The sequence below is a fragment of the Platalea leucorodia genome (genome assembly GCF_965183815.1).
Source record: "Platalea leucorodia genome assembly, chromosome: 16".
NCBI lineage: Eukaryota > Metazoa > Chordata > Aves > Pelecaniformes > Threskiornithidae > Platalea > Platalea leucorodia.
In genome coordinates, this window is record NC_138838.1 from 290,626 (window position 1) to 307,295 (window position 16,670).

Below are 16,670 nucleotides of genomic sequence, written 5' to 3' on the forward strand. Positions count from 1 at the left end.
TCGCGTGTCGTGCCTCCTTTGTGCCCGCTCTTGCTGTTGGGTTGCTCATCAGAGGCGTGAGAGCAAGAGGCTGCCGATGCTCAGAGGACAGGAGGAGCCGGCACAGAGGACCGTGTGGTGTGCGGCGAGGCGCAGGGCACGGGGATGCCAAGCGGCCCTCCACGGGCAGAGCTGCCCCCAGGACGGGCTGTCTGGCCCTGGTGCCCTTGCCCTGACCTGCCAGTGGGAAGCAGGAGCCGCAGGGTGCGGGGAGCGCTGCAGGCTCTGCCACTCTTTCACTGCCATCTCTGTTTCAGCTGCTGGCCTCCAGTGACATTAAATCAGAGGAGTTTGCTAGCCTCTACAAAGTCCAGCGGTACCTGAGGCGTCCAAGCGTGGTGCTGCTCTCGCTGGTGCTCAGAGGCCTCATCACACTGTCGCAGACACCTGAGACGGTGAGCAGGGCCTAGTCCAGGGAAGCCATGGTGGCTTGTTTGTTGCACGAGCCATGGGGGTCTGCAGAGCGCTGCCATGGAGGGGCCTGGTGGCCGCCTGGGGAGCTTTGCAGGCCCAGAGGGTTACCAAGCCATCTGGGCGTTTCGGCCAGTCAGGAAAGGAGGTGGCGGAGCGGGGGACGTGGAGCCTTTGTTCTCCTGCCCTAATTTCCCTACCGGCTGCTATCCCCGTGTCCCCATGCATGCGCCCACGGCCACCGCCTGCCATCAGGCTGCTGCAGGGATTCCTGTGCCGCCTGGCAGGAAGGCGGACGGGAGGCTGGTGCTTAGTGGCCAGAGCATTTTTGCCAGGGTGGTCTTTCACCGCTTATCAAAAAAAGAATTGCATGCTTCCTACAGACAAGAAAAATGCTGGTCCTGCTGCCAGACATCATGGAGACCCAGCAGAATGCCAACACTGACAACAAGGTGAAGGCCCTGCTGGTCTTCAGAAATGTGATGGGTCATATGAAGAGGGAGGAGGCCAGCCTGACCGCTCTGCAGCTGGTGGAGAAGCTCCCGCCGCTCTTTGATGAGGTAAGGCTGCTGGGGGAGCCTGAGCCCCACTGCTGGGCCCTCTGCAAGGACAACTGCCCATCAGCCCAGCCCTGCGGCAGCACTTGGGCAGGGCTGTTCCCCGCCTCACGCCCCTGGGCTCTCGTGGGGATGGCTTCTGGGCTCTGCAGCCCAGCACGGCTTCTCGCTGACAGGTTGATGCCTCCGGGCAACCTGAGCCCCTGTGCTGGGGCCCAGCCCAGCCCCTGTGCAAAGCACCTGCAGGCCAAGAGCTGCTCACAGATCCCTGAGGCTGCCCGCAGCTGCGCTGCCAGGCAGGACCAGACGTTGTCCCCAGGTGCCGTGGCAGGGGGCTGAGGCTGAGGCGGTGATGTGTGCCCCGGAGGCATTGCCGAGGGCCAGCCCAGTCTCCTCCTCGGCCTGTCCCTGGGGAGCTCCGCGCTGGTGCGGCTGGTGTGGCTGGTGGCGAATGCTGGGGGGCTGGCACAGGCACCGCCGGATGGAAACCTCTTGCGTGGCCTTTCGTGGGCCCGGGCCCATTGAGCCACAGCTGCAGATCTGGCCCATGGCCCCTGTGTGCAGAGCCTCACTCCAAAGCATCTCCCCTCACATCAGCCCCGCTAACGCCCTTGCTCAGGGAGCGGCTGTTGCTGAAGTCCTCCTGTTCTCCTCCCTGCCAGGAGTCCAGCCAGCTGCGAGAGCTCTCCATCTGCCTCTTCAAGGACATGATACAGATGGTGGTGGGGAGCAACAAGCAGCAGATGAAGGAGAATGTGCGGAAAAGCCTGCTCCCCCTGTTCTTCCGCATGAGTGACCAGATGGAGAGCGTGGCCAAGGTAGAGATTTCAAACGTGACCAGTGATGTGGGGAAGGGCGTGCTGACACCACGGGGAGGGGTATCAGGGAGGGGCAGGGCTGCCGGCAGTTGGCCTCTTGGCGTCTGTGTCACCCCAGGGTCCAACTGCCTGAGTCACTGAGGCAGAACTCCCCTCCTTCCCTGCACCGGTCCCACCACTGCCTTCTTCCTCCCTCTGTGCCTCCTGCTGCAGAGGAGGACGGGGAGGTGGGGTCCCCCCACCCCTGCTCCCCCCCTTCAGCCCTCCTCCAGCGCACCCCAGAGGAAGGGTCCCGGCATCTCCAGCGCGAGGAGGGGCGGAGAAGTTGGCACAGACATTTCCCACACCTGCCCTACCTGGTCCAGCAGGGCTCAGCAGCAGCCCATGGCCAGCAAGGCCATGAGAGTCCCTAGAGGCTTCCCAGCTGTCCCTGCAGGTGTTGGAGGCCAGGGCTTTGCGCCCCAATCCCTGTCCACAGTCCCCCCGCTCCCTCTCCACAATCCCCCCAATCCCTGTCCCCCTCTGCAGGCCTCTCAGGAAGCCCTCGTCGTCGCTGCAAAGCTGCTGAGGTGGAAACAGCTCAAGCGCCTGAGCCAGACGCAGCAGACGTACAGAATTGGGGAGTGCTTGGTGAGGACAAGCCCCAAGCCCCAGGGCTGGACAAGGGGCCTGGAGCTGCATCCGCCTTCCCTGCCCTCAGGCACAGAGCCCCCCAAGGGCTCTTCTCCCGGCCTCTCTCCCCTCCCCGCCCTCAGGATGTCGAAGGAGACCCTAGCCCACGTGGGCCCTGGCAGTGGGACAGAGGGCTCTCAGGACCTCCAGACCTGCCTCTGCCTGGGGCTGTCTCTGAACCTCAGCCCCACAGGGCTCCTGGCTGGGAGATGGGAATGGCCTGAGGTGGGAGGGGGACCGCGGGTGCTGGGAGGAGGGACCGGTCCGGCCGAGAGTGGGGAGGGCCTGTGCCAGCCCCGTGCCCTTCTGCTCTCTCCAGCTGGTGCAGGACAGGAGCAGAGTTGAAGACTATCTGAGTCAGAGCCTGCCATACTTGAAGGACGCCCAGGTCCCCTTGCGAGAGGCGGCCGTGAGGTTCATTGGTGAGCCACAGCCCCTGGGGACCCTCCTTTGGCAGCCTGGCCCCAGTCCCAGCCGCTGCACTGGCGGCAAGGGGCAGCCCTGTGGCTGACAGAGCCCCGACTGCCCCGGGCAGGGCCTGGGCAGCCAGGGGCTCTGGGCCTCCCTCTCCCAGCCCTGCCCACGCAGGTGGGCTTGGTGGCCGCCCTGCTCAGTCCCACCCCGCCTGCGTACTGTCCTTCCCTGGGGTCACCCTGCTGAGGGGGAGGAGGGTGTGCAGCCAAACTGGCAGAGCCGGGAGCTGTGCTGCTGGGAGCACGCTGGGGAGCGGGAGGTCTGACGCAGCTCTGTGCCTAGGGCTTGCTGCGCGGCACCGGAGGGACCAAAGCGAGGAGAAGCTGTCTGAGCTCTGCAGCGGTGAGTAGGGGCAGTGCTGTGTGTGCCGGGGCTGGTGGGGCAGGGGCCCCAGCCTGGGCAGGGTGCTGCCATGGCTTGCCCTGCTCCAGGGCAACGCTTCAAGGGCAGAGGAAGATGTCAGGGGCGTTTCTGAGCAGCAGCTTCCAGCTGATGCCTTTGTCCCACCTGCTCCTCCTGGCCAGGGAAAGGGATGGGTGGGGCTGGATGGCCTGGAGGGGATGCCTGGGGGTCTCTGCAGATGGGTGGGCTTCAGCTCTGTTCTCTTTCCCTCTGTTGCAGCCCTCCAGGTTTTGGAGAAAGACGCCGAACTCTCAGTCTCGTCCCTGGCAGCTCAGACCATGCTGATCCTGAGATCTCCAAGGGAGCAGCCAACATTGGGATGGGCCCTGTGGGTGCTGTGCTGCTGGCCCTGCAAAGCCCGGCAGAAGTGAAGAAAATGGCTTGTTTTGATTAAAGCTGAAAGCGCAAGCCCGAGACCATGGCGTCCTTCATACGGGAAGCACCCTGAGCGTGCTGAGCAGACAGCACTGTTGCGGGCCTCTGCCGCTGTGTGCAGGACAGCTCACCCCTCAGCACACCCTGGCCCCGTTATTGTTTTAGAATTTCACCCCTCTGTTGGGCTTTCCTCCAAAAGAACTCACGTTTGTTCACCTCCTGTGGAAGTCTCTTGCCCTCAGCAGGCAAAAGGGAAAAGGCAGAGCCCGAAGGAACCAGGATTGCCCTGAGAGCTGCCTGACGCCCAAGCTTTCCAGCAGCCCGCGGCAGCACAGCACACACTGACCCAGGGCGTCCTTGCCACAAAGCCCCAGCTGCCCCGCTGGACTGCCACACCTGGAGGTTTCATCGTGGTGTTCAGACGTGGCCACCTCTGGCATGCCCTGGGCTTGCACGTCCTTGTCCAGGAGCCAGGGGAGAAGTTTCCCTGTGGAGAGGGAGGAGCTGTGCCCCCAGGGGCACCCTGCCCTACCTCCTCTGGGCTGCTGAGGCTGGGCTCCCAGCCCTTTGGGCAGCTGGGCTGCTCTGGCCTTCTCCCACCACAGCAGCAGCAGCTGTCCTCTGCCCCTGACACGTCCCTCTCGACAGTGCGACAGCATTGGCCAGACCCCAAATCCCACCGTTATCCCAGCAGCTGCCAGGGCTGAGCAGAGCACTGCGTCCACAGGACAGGGCCAGGCCATGCCCGGTGCCATCAGCCAGGCTCCCCACAGCCACCTCCCCAAGGGCTGGGAGGAGGGAGGACATCAAATGCCCAGCAGGAGAGAGCTCCTCACCACCCCTGGCCAGCAGCTCCCCTCTCTGGGGCCAAGCCCAGGCCGTCCCTGCGAGTCCCTGGGAAACCTCTCCGCTCTCCGGGGCTGGGCTGGGGGTCCCGTCCCTGCTGCCAGCCTGCCTGGTGCAGGGCTCTGCCCTAAGCGGGGCTCTCCCGCTGCAGGCAGCAGAACCCCGCTCCACACCCAGCGCCCTGGGATACGGGGCCATGGTGCTGCAGGACAGCTGTGGGTGGCCTGCGGCCACAGCCCGGCTGCACCCCCCTGCAGCCATCTTGGTCAGGGTCCCAGAGCTCAGTCTATATTTCTGGCCTCATCCTGCCCTGAGAGGAGTCAGAGCTGTGCTGCAGGGGCTGCATCCCCTCCATCACGCAGCCGGGATGGGCCACAAGAAGGGCAGCCCCATCTCCAGCCACCCCGTGAGTCACTGGCCCCTCTGGCAGGATCATGGCAGCCGTCGCTGTCGCATCGCACAGCCCCGTGCCGCTGCTGCCAGAGCCCTCAGGCCTCCCGCAGTGTCGTCCGTCTTCGGGGCTCAGAGAGGCGAGGCCCCGCGCCAGGACACGGCCCCTGCGCCCCTTGTGTCTTTCAGGGCTGAGCTCGGGAGCTCTCCTCAGCCTGGAGAAGGGGGAGCACTGGGGCTGTGAGAGAAGGAGAGCTGTAGGCGAGGGGCTGGGTGGGCGATGGGCAAGCTGCTGCCTGCCCCCCGCCACCAAGGGCTTTCCTCAGGGAGGGTGGCTGGGGCACGGCCAGCCCCCATGCGCACAGTGCTGCCAGCCTGGCCTGGGTGCCGCTCGCTGGGATGGCCAGGCCAGGCCTGCCCTTGCTGTGGCGGCGATTGGCTTGGGGACATACCTGGGTCATCCTCGGGCACATCCCTGCAGCCGGAAGAAGGCTGTGCGTCGCCTCTGTGCTCGGAGGCCATTGGCACGGGGAGAGCAGGAGCGCAGACCTGCTCGCTGAAGACAGGAGAAGCTGGTGGTGCCTTTGCCTCTCCTTGTGCCACGGGAGGGAGAGGTGCACGGTGCTCCTCTTCCTCAGGAGCTCCGGCCAGGACAGAGGCTGCTGGCTTGGTGTCCATGGCACCCGCTGGCGCAGGAGACGTGCTCTGCCAGTCACTGGCTGCCTCTCCTGCCGCTTCTGTGCCCATGCTGCTGCGCCAGCTGGGCCCCTCCTGGGGACCAGCGTGGGGGTCCTGGAAGTGCTCTGGGAGCACGAGGTTGGTCCAGATGTTGTGGGTGGTGATGTCTTCCCCTTGCAACAGCTCTGCATTGCTATCGTCTTCCCACCCCCTCCTCCTCGGCCAAGGCTCCTGGCTCCTCCTAGAAATACATTAACAACCAAAGGAGAGCTAAGGAGATGCTCCATCCTTTATTGGACGCGAGGGGGACGTAGTGACAAAGGATGAGAAGGCGGCTGAGGTATTCCCTGCCTTCTTTGCCTCAGTCTTTAATTGTCAGAGCAGTTGTTCTCGGCCTACGCAGTGCCCTGAGCTGCAAGACAGGGACGGGGAGCAGAATGAGGCCCCCATAATCCAAGGGGAAACGGTCAGCAACCTGCTACACTGCTTACACAACCACAAGTCTATGGGGCCGGATGGGATCCCCCCAAGGGCACTGAGGGAGCTGGCAGAAGTGCTCAGCAAGCCACTTTCAAGCCTTTATCGGCAGTCCTGGCTCACCTGGGACAGGAAAGAACAGGCAGCAGCCACAACAGTCAGCACCGCGGGAAAGCTGGTGCCCCAGAGACCCGCCCAGGCTTGCCAAGCCCAGCCTAGCCCAGTCTGTGTGAGAGACAGTGCCCAGGAGAGCGGTTTCTACCCCTTTTCCCAAAGTGTTAAATGTCCCTTAAAGCATTAACCACAATGGTTCTCATTGCAGTGTATTCAGAAGAGACTTTTGTAAATGTCTGTGATTTCCTGCATTTGTCCTGAAAAAGGCGGGTTTGACTCTCTTAATCGCTTCTACTTTAATCCAGGCACTGCTCAGTATCAACAGTTAAAGCAGACACATGACATCAAAAGCCGACTTTGGATCCTTCTTTGGCCATCGGGAGGGCCCGGCACACAAACTTGTTCCTGGCGGTGTTGGCCGCTGGGTGGGGGAAGGTCACAGGTAACAGGGCAGGACTCCTTTCTGGCGCTCCTCCAGCCGCGTATGCCCAAGATAAAGCCTTGACACCCAAGGGTGAAAAAGCCTTAACACCCAAGTGTAATAAAGCCTTAGCACCCAAGCGTGCTGCTCCATGGGCATGAGTATTGCTGCCTAAGCTCACCACCGATTTCATTTCCCTGTGGCTCTTGGCAGGATATGAACAGCTCTTCAGCGCTGGGGGTTCCTCCCCTCTTTCAGTAAAAACGGCAAGTTTTATTCCTGTTGGACCTGCCTTAATTCCAGCGCCTTTGGGATTGAAAATTGGAACAGCGTGTGTGCCAGAGCCATTCCCACAGCTTGGCTGGTGTCCACCAAGAGGAGTCTGTCTTTAGGCACAGGGGGCATTTCCAGGGAAAGAGCCTGTTTGATTGACCAGGACCTTACAGGGAGAACAGAAGAGCAGGGATGCAGACACAACATTTGCCACAAGTCCGGTGGAGCAGGTTGCTCAAACGCAGCCTGCTGTGACTTTCTATGCTGCTGGGCCTGTGGGGATGGTCGGGGCACAAAGGATTAAACCTGAATTACCTACCTGAAAATCAGCTATCGCTAGCCTCGGTGCAAGTGGACCCAGGAGCTGGTCCTGCTAACCACCAGTCCAGGACACGGAAAGCTTTTAGCAACTGGGGCTGTTCTGGAATAGACTGTGCCATGTGCATCCATTTCTATTAACAGCCTTTCTCCTACAGCTGAAAAGGAGTTTGAGATCTTGCTCATGGCTAAAGGAAGATGGTGGCCTCAGAGGGTGGCTGAGGCTTGGGGCTGGCATTGCCTATGCCCAGCTATGCCCACAGCATGACAAAGGAAAGAGTGGCGCTGGGAGGAGGCAGGGTCTGGCCGAGCAGCGCTGCCCCGGCACCGGCACCGGCACCGGCACCCCGCTTCCCAGCCTCGCTCGCGCCGTCTGGCCTGCGTCCTTTGTGTCAGCCAGCGCCGTGCACTGCGACGGTCCTCCTGGCCCTGGCAACCTCACCGGCTCTAGTGGGAATCTCCCTCCTGCTCTGGAATAAGCCTCCTCTCTGCTCCTAGTCCTTGCAGGTTGGATCCACTTTGCTTGATTGTCACTGTGAAGAGCTGGCAGTGGAGAGGATGAAGGTGGAAGGAAAAACCCTCAGAGCAATTCCTGAAATATATTTCAGGCAGAAAAACAAACCTGTTCTTTCAGGTGTCTGCTCTGAGCTCCTCAGGATCAGGATTTCACATCCAGGGGCCATAGAAACACACAGAGAGCAAAATCACTGCCCATGCCTCCACCAACGTGCAATAGGAGGGCTGCAGTGTTTACAAATCCTTTACATTCCTGCACAATTTAAAAACCCTTTAATTCTAAGCCTTTGGGAAGACCCAGTGGCGATCACAAGGCCCTGGTGCTCTGCTGCTGTACGTTCGAACTCCCATCGCTCTCAGGGGCTGCCCCTTGCCAATCTGGCAGAGTGAAGAGCTGGCGAGAACCGATGGGAACGGCCCCATGGGGTCTCCTCTAGGAGATCCCCGCTGCTGCGAGGCTGAGCTATTGAAAGGAAAGATTGAAACCCTCCCCTTTGGAGGGGCACGGAATGGGCAATCCCTCAAAGGCCTCAGTTCTTCTCACACCGCTGCTTTGTCCAGCTAGCTGCACTGCTGTAGCCCACAGGGGGGGATGGGTAAAAAGAAACACCTGCCATTTTTACCCAGCAACTCCCCAGTCTTAGAGATCCCAGGCCCTGCTGCGTTCCCGAAGACGGAATTGGGTGCTTACAACACCAGAGCTCCCAGGTACTCCATGGGAACCCAGACTAACCTTGGAGGAGACAAGACTGTAAAAGCAGGGCCGGCAGACCCTGCGCAGGAAGGGTAAGGCAGCCCGCCACCTGCTCCTTCGCTCCTTTTCCAAAGCCGTCCCTTAAGCATCTCCCCCTTCCGCTGGGGCTCCTGAGAATTGTAAAGAGTGTCTTACTGGAGTCAGAAGCTGCAGGACAGCAGGCCTGCTCCCTTCCCTTGTCCCAACCGCGAGCAGAGGAAAGGCAAGGAACACATCTTTTCCTTCCCGCTGTCTCAGCCATTAAATGTTACGGGCTCGTACATTGCAAGCTCTTCAGGAGGACGCACCTCAGAAGGGGCCAGCAGACGCAGGTCCCTGCCTACCTAATGCTGGGAAGATGAACTCGGAGGGGAGGGGAATGTAGTAAAGTCTGGCTGAAGCTAGACGTCCTCTGGACTTGCTGGGAGCTTGAGCTGAGCTTTTCACACCACCTGTAAGGGGCCTTTCAGTCTTCTTCCTGTTGAAAACAAGATTTTTGTTTTACTGTCCTTAAAAACAGACAAACAAAAAAAACCCAAACAACTTAAGGGGTGTCTCTTTTGTTAACGCTTTCCCTCCCCACGAGGAGCTGGGGAGGCTGTTGTGGCCGGTGCAGAACACGGGGAGCGCCCACATTCCCTCCTGGGAGACCCCTGAACAGAAATGGCCAGAGCCAGCAACCCCCGAGAGTCCTTAGCATCCAACAGACAGAAGGGACCATAGAGCTGCTGGCCCTGTGGCTCCCACTGTGCGGCCCCCAGGCCTCCCCAGCAACCCGGCTGCCTCAGCCCTTTGTCCTGCCCAAAACCTTCTGCCCCAGAGGGACCGACCCCGTCCCCTGCAGCCCAGGGACGCTCTCTGAGGAAGGAGCAGAGGTGATCGCTGGCCATCGCTCCCGGCTCTCTCTCAGGTTTTTACAATCCTCCTCACTAATCTTCGTTCTTTTCCCACACTCTCCATGCTCCCTTTTTACAAATCTAGCTCAGGAAACCAGCTGGCACAGAGCTCTAGATGGTTTTCTCTCCAAGTCAGCTTTGTGCCTCTGGTGTAAGCATGCCAAGAGGCCCACATCTTCACAGCACGTGCTCAGCTCCGCTTGCAGAAATAGCCCTGTGGTTCTGCATGTGCTACTGCCACGCAGAAAGCTAACCGTGTAAATATCTGTTTGCAGGACCGCACAGGAGCTGCAGAACCTCATTTCATTTCTAGACAGCCTTCTCCTGAAAAGTAGCTGAGCTTGCCATGGGACAGCTCTTGAACACCGGACTGGGAGGAAACAGAAGGGCTATGAAAGGAATTAACGATATTCTTTGTCTTTAAGACAAAGAGAGGGAATTAATCTTGTTTAGCCCTCTCCTTTTTGCACAGCAAAACCAAGGCCTGGTTTGGAGCAGCCGTATGGATGTACCTTTGTCAGCGGGAGCAATGTGTGCAGGAGGACCCCTGTTAGCACCAAGCTGAGCGATGCGGTTGTTGAAGCGTGGACTCCTTTCTCCCCTGGAGGTCAGTGCAAAGGGTCTTGTGGGTGAAGCCTTTGTACGATTGCCTCCAGGTCAGGTTTTATGTCAGCTTGAATAATAATCCGTAAAGGAGTCAATGGAATGATTTCTCATGCCAACGTCCACTGAGACTGCTAGAGAAGAGAAAAGCAGCTCTTCCCTTCAACACCCACCCTCCAGCCCCCCCCCAAAATACTCATTCACTGTTCACCCTTAACCCCTTCTTCTTCAAAGCTGTATGGCAGCAATGTTACGGTGAGGTGATGAAGAGCTTACTTTGGAGCTAGAGGAGGAAAAAACCAGAGAGGACTCTCAAGTCTCATTTCAAGGACTGAGAAACCTTAAAACGTGGAGAGGGAATAGACTTGCTGCATCCTGAGTTGGTCAGCCACCTTCTGCTCTTTCTCAGTCAAACACGCCAATATGGTATACTCCTGCAACTAGTCTGTTGCACATTTTCTTAGGTTCATGTCTTTCTTTAATAACTTTTGCCTCTTTCTATTTTTTCCTTTCAAGATTTTTTCTCATCTTTAATTTCTTGAGCTTTGCATGCATACACTATGAGAAAGAAGACAAACGTAAAAGGGATCTGTCTGTGGTATTGACCAACTGAGTTAATTTCCCGTGACCTGAGCTGGCTTGTAATATACAGCACATCTCATGAAAAACACACCAAATCAGGTTTCTTTCTATTGTATGTTGTTTATTGTTTGAAATCATGTCTTAATATTTTTACCAAATGTAAAAAAAGAGTGACTTGTATTACTAAGATTCAAGCCATCACAAACTCAGTCCAACTAGAATTAAACAGCACTGTCCAAGTACTAGCTATATAGAGCAAGTCCCCAAACCAGTATTAACAAATAGTGATGGACTAAAACCAAACCCTTAAATTAATGAATAACCAACGCTTATGAATTCCCAAATAAGAAATCTAGAGAGAAACCGGACCATTTCATTATACCTTCCATTAAGGTTTTGGTCTCAGCCAGCGCAGTAAGCTTATCTGAACATCTCACTGTTAGCCCAGTTGAGTTACTCGAAAGTCGCATTTGCAGTTATTGGCACTTGCACTGTTGAGTCTGTTTAGTGGGAGACTGGCCTCTGCATACTGGAGACCTTGACCATGGATGGTATCGTATGCATGGGGGTGACCTTGACCTAGAGCGATAGTTACGACTCTTCCCTTTGCCTCCTCGTGGATACGGTGGAGATCGCGAGTAGGAAGGAGAATGGGCACGACTCAATGACCGAGAGCAGAAGCGAGGGTGGGAAGAACTGGACCTTGACTTGGAGTAGGCATACGAACTTCTAGTGTAAGATGAAGCACTACAGGGAGACCTGGACCTTAAGAAAAACACAATACCAAAAAAATAAATGAAGTTAATTCCAAACAGTCACTCTCCACAATTTTTTTCCTCCCAAATTGCGTTTGGTTTTTTTTTTCTTTTTTTTTCCTCTCCATATGCTTAAGTCAAAGCTTCTTTCAGCTGCTGACATAACGCTACTGCAAATTGAAGAACTTGGTAACATGTCAAAGTTTCTGCTTACAAGACACAACAGCTGCTGCTTTGTTAGTGTAAACACATACAGCAAGGGTAAGGCTATTTCCACTCACTTCTACCACATGAACCACCAGAGCTGGGCATTGATTTCAGGTGGTGTAGACTGGCCTCTACTGGTACGCCAACACGCACATCTTTGCCTACTCCGCAGCTACGTGCAGTGCAAATCAGTTTTGTTGCAGTAAGATGCAAAAAGAGCAAGTCTTCATGGCTACAGCGCAGTATCAACCATCAAGAAAGCACAATTTAGCCTGAAGACAGTGAAGCTCAATTGTCAAATGCCACCTTAGCCTCTTCAACGTCACTACTTCTTTGGCAACCTGTCCAGGATGCAAGAGACTTGCACTGCAATCCGACATACCCAACTATTTAACCAACACTTCTAGCCAGATGTCCTAGCAAAATTTTGCACATACCTCTAGCTCTAAGCAAGGATAGTGACCGCATGTCAGGAAAAATCATACCTAAAAGCTGCTCAACTCAGCCTCTAGGAATTGGACTCAATGCCATGACTCGAGGAAAGATACCGACAGCATTACTAACAGAGAGCTCTCCAGACTCCTGCCCGAGTGATTTGGGGGGATAGAAAACATCAGCTACCCTGACTGTTTTCTTCACAAGTTCTTCTTTTATTGTTTTGAAAGAACCATTTCTCATTATTCCGCAGGTGTCCATTAGCATCATTCCTCCTCTCAAGGTCCTTCACCAATTTAAGGTTTCCTTACAAACAAGTCTCATCTTGTAATTCCTGAGAAAAGTTCAACAACGTCAACAAAATACTAGCCAAAGCCACCAGTTACCAGTCCAGGTTACAATCACCTTATCTCCTCCAAAGCGCTTTGAGGTAATGGTTACAATCCAAAGACGCAGACACAGAACATCCAGCAGCTGCACCCATTCCGTTTCTAGCCTCTCACGGCTGCCAGGAGGTGAAGGATGTCATTGCAGAGAAGCTTTAGGAACAGAGACACCTGTTCCTTCACAACTGCTGCCAAATTATAACTGTCAGTCAACTGTCATCTCTGCCACAGTGGAGCGAGGAACCTACATAGGAAACTCCTGTCCCTGCTAATCCCTTGACTCAGCCAATCCATCTAACGACAGAGACGTGGAGTGCCAATGCTCCCGATTCTTCTAGACAACCTGCTTCTCCATTATGGGCGTGTAAAGCAGTGACCTGGAAAACGAACCTCTATGCTCCTTTTGAATCTTTTTATATTCCATCCATTCCGTAGCAAAATCATCCGTAAACTCATCGAGAATGGACTTTTTCTTTTCCCGGTTAAAATAAGCTTGACCTTTATTACAATCATAGTTTGACCTTTATTACAAAAAGACACCAAGACACGAAACATGGCCAACAGGAGAAAAAGTAGACTGCATGCAAATGCAAAAGGTGAACATCCTGTTCAAGCAACACCAGTTTAGAATTCCTACAAGTTTTAGGGCAAGTTTTAGAAGTACATTTGTCTTGTTTTAGTTTGGCATGTTTACCATACACAACAACAAATTGTACTGGAAAAAATCTTTATATGTAATTAGGGTTTCCTCAAAAGGCGTTCATTTTTCAGAGTCCTCTTTTCAGTCATGTACTGGAGTTTTATTTCAACTCATCTTCCTGCAAGCACAGATCCCCTTTCTTAAAGCCAAGGCAAATTAAGCCATTTTAAAATTAATTACCACTTGTACTCTCCACAACTCTCTGTGCATACTCATTTCATTCTGAATCAGCTGTTGGCTACGTTCTGTGTTACGGCCTCGTTTAGCAGGTTACAAGTAGCACTATATTGAATTGCTGCAGAATACTTACAGTTCGCAGCCTGGTCTGCCACCTGCTGAGCCAACTGTACTGGCTCTCATGGCATGACCTGTTGGAGAGGGGAGACAAAAAAGAAAAGAAATCCCATGCAGTTTATCTGAAGATTATTCTTTTAAAGACATTCTCAAGTTATCATTACTTACCAGCTGTGGGTCTTGATTGTCCTTGGGGGCCCAGAAGACTTGGTAATGCTGGTTGCCTTAGTACAGGAACCTGACAGCCCTTGTCAATCAATGCAAACAAACAGTTGGAAAATAAGCTCTACTCAAGTGCAAGGATCACTGCATACGTTGAAATAACACTTCCCTCCTCTTCCAACAAACTGCTGACTGACAGAGAGGAAGATTTAGAAAGTTCAGCGGCAGTCACCAGAGCAGCAGGAGGTGTAACAGTCATGAGAGGTGGTGCAGGTGGTGGCGGTGGCGGCTGCTGCTGCTGTTGCTGCCGAATCTGCTTCCGGAGCCTTTTTGTGTAGCCAGCTCCATTTCTGAAGTTGTTCACAGCCTGGAGGCAGGAAAGCATTTGCAAAAAGGTAATATGAAACTTCAGCAGATGCAGCAACAAAAGCCTCCACGGAGTAGACTTACTTGTGTACTCCTATCAATGCTCTCAATCCTAAAAGAAACCAGCAAACAGATATATGAACACATCACGTTAAACGCTGACATTAATGATGGGTAACGCAGAGTATCTGTATTTCAAGTACCTCAGTGTTAACACCGAACCTGACAGTGAGGCGAGCCTGTTAAACAAATGCGTGACCTGAATTTCCCAGATGGTCTCTCAAGAGTTGTAAGCTTCTGTAACAACAGATAATGTATTTGAAAAGTACATTTAGCCTTACTCAGTTTAGCCTTGCTTAAGGAGATGTAAATTAATATTTTCTTCCCTTTCAGCTTTGTACAAATAGACTTTTCTTACAAACAGTTTACGTAAAAGCCATCGTGTTACCTGGCGTAGGAACTTGTTGGCAATTAAAGCCTCAGGAGAAAGAGCTGCCTGATGACACGTTGGGCAGGTATGCTCCTCAGAGTCCAGTCATGCTGTTCTAACACCTGTGTATAAGTAGAACCATCAAAATAGGTTTTAGCCAAACTAAGGACATTTTGGGCATTCTAATCACTTATAAAACCACGTCGATGATTAATGGGTGAAGACGGTCTTGAAGTGAGAGCATGAAGCTAGAAATGTTCAACAGTGTAAAAAATTCATTGTATGCGGCAAATAACTCCACAGTCTTGGTATTTCACTGCTGTAACATTTGAGGATGCAGAGTAGGCTGTGTCTTGATGTTTCCACCAGTCTTTTTTCCACTATCTAGAACAGTGAGAAGTCACCAACCTCAAGGTTAATGAAGAAAAGACATCTCAAAAAACCATCAGTGGGTTTGAGTTCCAAAGGTTTTAACCAGCTCTCCCGTGCAGAAGAATGTGGATTAAATGCCTAACTCTCCGTCTGTTGCAGACCACAGTAAGGCACCAGAGCTGGCTCTATAGTTCTCTATGAGAGAAAGGGCTGTGGACAAACTCAATGCCTTCCATAGCGAATACTGTAATCACCTGCACACTGAGGCACTCTTCTCAGAATCGTCCTTCTGCACGTCAAGAGGATGTAACTAGATACGTAAAAAGGGAAAAAAGCTTTCTGCCTTCTTTTTTCCTTAAAGAAAAAGTTAGAGATTGGGAAAGGAACCCTTTTCCAAGCTTTGGATTTTATCAAAGGAAGATAATAGATGGAATTCCTACCAATGGTGTGCAGGGTCATCCATAAGGAAAGCAATACAACCCATCAGCCCAGGAGTCAGACGGGTACGGAGGGAGGGCAAAAGGAAGAAGGATGACAGTACGTCAAGAGTGCAGAGAGGATAACGCGTGCTTGTCCACCTTAAAGCCAGCACCCGCAGAGAGACCACCGCCATGGCCTCCATACAAGGACGCAGTCCATTCCACTTCCCACCCACCACCAAGCTCTCCTGTGTTCGCACTATACATGTTTAAGGCATTTTAACTTCTGTGTCTAACAGAAAACACCTGGCTAAGCCTGGCTGCCATCAGGGAACACCCCAGAATTCACCCTAGATTGTCAGCACACCAACATTCAGGGACGAGCACCAGCCACGTCCGTTGCCTTTGGGCATTCACAAAATCCAAGCCTGATGGTGAAGCCGTTACTGCTTACCTGTTGCCAGCGCTAGCAGCAGAGCCCTCTGGCTCTCCAGCCCTCACTTTCCCACTTTCTATCCAGGAGTGAACGGCTTTCTTAACTACTACCTTAACGGCTCTCTTGCCCGTGCTCCTTTTCTGTCTCGCTTCCCACCATATCACTCAGGGTGGGCTTCTTGTCGTTCTACACCGAGCCCAACTTCTCAGTAGGAGGACTATACTGCTGTCCCCACACTTACCTAGTGTAGGATATGGAAAAGAAATTAGAATGAGCAAATAGTAACTCCAGCCCCAGCCTACAGCTCTGAAGGTATAGAGCAGCCTACACTTCCATCCTGGATCTACCTTCTCTAGGATGTGTCCAGGAAGCCAAATCATCATTACCTCTAATAGAGATTGGAACTGGGGGGAAGCAGGGAGAAAGAAAAGTTCCCGAGAGTCCCTCTCCCTGGCCCGCTGATTACAGCCAGAGCCCAGCCTGGAAACGGCGAACGTCCAGGGATTCCTCCCACCCCAAAGGGGCCAGGACCAAAAGCTGCTGCTGCGCTTCAAGTATCCAGGGAACCCCACTCACAGCCCCACAAACGCTGGCGCTCTCTCTTCCTGGTGCCTCCGCACGAATGGATTAGCCCTAGAGCACCTTTCAGCAGCGCAGGACAGAGAATGTGCATTGTTGAATAACAGCTGCTGGGTTTTTATGTAAGTCAAGACCAGAAAAATGAAACTGACAGAAACAAGAGGAAGACTCATTTAAAAATACTACACGAAGTAAGGCAGGGCTCTCTCCTGAATCTGCTTGGGTGGCTAACCTCTTGGCTCCCAGACTTAGGTAGAGGCCTGTGAACTAAAAGGATTTGGGTTGTTGTATTCACTAGCTTGTTTGGCTTTGTAATTATCGAGGTGTGCGTTTACAGTGTTCTGCTACCTTATATGCTCAACATACGACTTAAAGAAGGAAGAGTATAGCGTGACCCTGATGGTCAAAAGAAAAGGAGGGACTGCTAGGAAAATCTCATTGCTAGGAAAAACTATTGTAGCAATTAGTCTCGAGAGTAGGAAATTGTATGACATTTCTTAAGATACATCTAGTTTACGTCGTATACTGCTCAGT